This window comes from Triticum aestivum, chromosome 2B (assembly GCF_018294505.1).
Source record: "Triticum aestivum cultivar Chinese Spring chromosome 2B, IWGSC CS RefSeq v2.1, whole genome shotgun sequence".
NCBI lineage: Eukaryota > Viridiplantae > Streptophyta > Magnoliopsida > Poales > Poaceae > Triticum > Triticum aestivum.
This window is the reverse complement of record NC_057798.1, coordinates 280,099,817-280,104,091: the sequence shown is the minus strand read 5'-3', so window position 1 is coordinate 280,104,091 and position 4,275 is coordinate 280,099,817.

The window sequence follows — 4,275 nt, the reverse complement described above, 5'->3', positions numbered from 1 at the left end:
TTTACTCATAGGATGTCTCATCCGGTGTGCCCTGAGAACGAGATACGTGCAACTCCTATCGAGATTTGTCGGCACATCGGGCGGCTTTGCTGGTCTTGTTTTACCATTGTCGAAATGTCTTGCGAACCGGGATTCCGAGACTGATCGGGTCTTCCCGGGAGAAGGTTTATCCTTCGTTGACCGTGAGAGCTTATGATGGGCTAAGTTGGGACACCCCTGCAGGGTATATTATCTTTCGAAAGCCGTGCCCGCAACTGAGCTGAAGTGGGAATTTGATGAGGCCCTTGGTTGTTACTATGTATCGTTTCCAGATGATCAGTAGAAGAGCCCAGTCGGGACGATCGGGGATCTAGCATTTGGGGTTGTCTTCTTTTCCTTTGAATTTTGACCGTAGCCGGTCTATGAGTGTATTTGAATGATGTATGATCTTAATTATGTATTGTGTGAAGTGGCGATTGTAAGCCAACTCTCTTTATCCCATTCTTGTTCATTACATGGGATTGTGTGAAGATGACCCTTCTTGCGACTAAACCACCATGCGGTTATGCCTCTAAGTCGTGCTTCGACACGTGGGAGATATAGCCGCATCGTGGGTGTTATAATATACATCAGTGTTTGGAGTATGTACTAGTAGTTCATATTGAAATCTAATAAAGGACATATATATTCCAAACAGTATGATATAATCTGTATAACCATGGTAGTATGGACGAGGAGTAAATAGAGGGAGTAGTAAATTTTTCTGCTCGTCTTGCGTGCCACCGTGCGCATGGGCGAGGGAGCGGGCGTAAGGCCGAGCAAGCTTCACCTCATCCTGCGAGCCACCGCTCCCGTGGGCGGGGGAGACAGCATACTAAGAAAGCTTTTGCTCATTCTGCGAGTTGACGGGACACATCAAAACTACTCCGGTGTATATAGCCTTGCCTCTAAGGTAGGCCCCACATGGTTTGCCTCTTTTTTTAATTTAACATAACGCGTCAAGTCGCAATTTGTTTGTTCTCCCGTGGTAAACAATACTCCCTCCACGAAGTGGACAACCAGTACACGTGCCAAATTACCACGTGGGCTGCCTTTTTCATACAGAAATGAGCTCCACCGCGTACCCGCGTGGGTGTGGATGGAAAAGAGATGGGAGTACGTGAACCGTGCATGCACCTCTTCTCTTCGTGCACGTCCCCCACCAATGTGGGTGTGTGTGAGAGATACAAACCGCGTTCGTGAGTGTTTTTTGTTTTGGGGTGGGGGTGGGGGCTTGATTTCGTGAATTATTTGTGGGAATATGTGTCGATGACATCTCAAACAAATTTTTGCATGCAATGTGTGTGAAATGGAGGCCTATCCATATCATATATAGAGGGTCGGGCAATCCATGAGAAGAGAGGGAGGGGTCATAGCTATCTATAGAGTCGAAGAGAGGATCAAGTGTGTGGGTGCGAGATTGATGAAGAGAGCCATCGAAATTGTGTGTGTGTGCAAGTCAAAGATATAGGGCGACTGGCCTACCGGAACGTTAGAGGACACCTGTCAAGTTTGTGTGTGGCAGGGAGACATGACTAGAGCGCTCGATGTATCGGTGTGTGTGGGGGAGGGGGGTTGTTGGAGGGGTAGGTAGAGGCCTAACTATAGAGGTAGAACGACTCGTATATTTGTTGAGAAGGAGACACCCAGCTATGTCTTGAGGGAGATCGGTTGACATCCATACATAACTGAAGGACGGGAAATATAAAGTGACAGAGAGAGACAGAGAGAGAGAGAGGAGAGAGAGAGGGAGGGAGAGGGGTAGAGTGATGGATGGGTGATGGAGTTGCTTCTTGAAGATGGTGGGAGAGGCCTACTAGACAAACTGAGGGTGGAAGTGCAACATTATCAATAAGAGTGGGGATGTGTTTCTGTGTGTGCCTGTGCATGATAGATCTGTCGGGATGCATCCATGGATGATGAAGGGGAACCATGTGTTTGGTAAGCAAACCTAACTAGATCGGTAAATCAATTGTTGTTTGTCGAAGGAAGGGAGAGGCACAACTAACGAGGTAGATCGATCGACACGTGGGTAAAAGCGAGTTATAAGGACCTAGCTAGGTATATGTATAGAGAGAGGTCGGTCGGTGTACGTCCATTTGTTAGAGGCAAATAAGGCCCAGCGAGATAGATAGACAGAGAGAATGGAGCTAGGAGGTGGTGCGAGAGGCCCAGCTACTAGCTAGATAGGAGGAGGAGTGTGCTGTTGTGAGATTGATGAAAAGAGGGGCGAGATTTTACACGTGTGTGTGACCGTATGAGAGACACGAGGCATGGACACAGAAAGGAGGAGATTGAAGGTGTGTGTGTATGTTGTAGGCAGGCATCGCTGGAGAGGTTTATCGATCGGTGTGTGTCGGAAAGGAGTTGTCGAGACTCTGGGAGAACGACCTAAAGAAAAAAAATGAATGTGCCTGGTGGATAGAATGCCGAGGGAGGGGGAGGGCGAGGTGGGCGTGTGCATGCACGAGAGAAAGTTAGTGGTAGGTACAAAGGTTAGAGGATTGTGTGGGTGTAAGAGACTAACAAAGATCATAATTTGATATGAAAGCGGATTCATATATTTGAATAGGAGATCATAGTGTTTTAAGCATTGCATGCATGAATATAGCGGTGATACACGTGATGTGCACATGTTATACCATAATGTGATAATGCATGGCGTTTGCAACTCACATCTAAATGCCGAACAATCTAAACCATACATTACATCAAACAATCTCACATTTTATTTGAATTTGTGATAATGTGTGGCGTTTGCAGCTTACAACTAAATATCGAACAATCTAAAAAATACTATATATCAAACATTCTCACATTTTATTTGAATTTGTGGTAATGTGTGGTGTTTGCAACTCACATCTAAATACTTGTAGGTGTAGGGGGCGGGGCACCATACATAATGTGATAAACACATTATACATATGAGACATGGTTTAGATTATGAAGATATAGCTAGAGCTAGAAATGTAATGTGATTTGAAATCAAAATAAAGTGGATTCAAAAAATCGAGTTCGAGTTCATCTAGTACACATAGTTCATATGTAACTCGAGACTAATCATGTGGTGTGCTGTGAAGATAATACACAAACGATGGTTTAACTTGACAATGATGATGATTATAGATCTTATTAAAACAGAGAAACGAATTCAAATGCTTTGACTTCACAACAATTATTATTGTAGATCTTATTCAAATAGAGAAATGAATTCAAATTTAGTTCATATTGAAGCAGTAGTATATACGTTTGGAATGCACTAAAACGTTCATTTGAGTAGTAGGTTGCATGCATTATACACGTAGCGAAATATTTTAATTGAACATAAAGTGAATTCAATGTTTTGAATGACATTTGTAGTGCACATTGAGTTGGTATAGTACACGTTAGGCTTGTCCGGAAATTTCAACCCGCGCCTTGTTAGCCCGAAATATTTAAGATATATCTTTGTCTCGTTGTGCTCCGACAACTCCATCCATCTCAACCCGCGCCTTTCTCTTCCGAAATTACAACGCGCGCGAAAACTCCCACCTCCTATGAAATCCCGACACGCGAAATGCCCGTGGTACCCCTGAACCGAAAGAACCGCCTCAAATCGGTGGGGGTACTTTCGTAACTTACCCCACATTTTGGACATGCGCGTCCCACACCCTGCTCCGTCCGCCACCTAGCCGGAGCCACTTCCCCTACGACGTCGTCCACAACAACACATCGACGTCCCTCATCCTCCATACCGGATGAGGATCCATCGTCGATCTCGTCGTCCCGCCGGTTCAGCCACCCCGTCCTCCACCTCCAAGGAGCTGCCCCGACGTTACCCTTGTCTTTCGCGCCACCTCCATTCCCACACAGCCGTCTTCACCTGCACCACCGGAAGAGCATCATCAGCGTCGTTTCCTGGGATGAAGCTACAGCCTAATCGACGCCACCAAAGAGGTTGTACACTAATCGCCGCATTTTCTTCTTGATTCGATCTCATGGTGCTGCCGGCGCTCGGTCCCGAGCCGACACGGCGCGGGTCCATCCATGGCGGCGTCGCCGGCCACTTCCTCCATGGTGTCGCTCTATCGGCCGCGACGTCCACATCAGTAGGAGTTGTTGCTGCTTTAGCTCTCACTCGCGTTGCTGCTCTGCTCTTGCTCTCGGTCCCCTGCCTGGTATGCTCTTGCTATTGCTCTTGCTCACGCTACTGCTCTCGCTCTTGCTCTTGCTTGCAATGCTGCTCCGATTTAGCTACACTTCAGTCGACTAAATCAA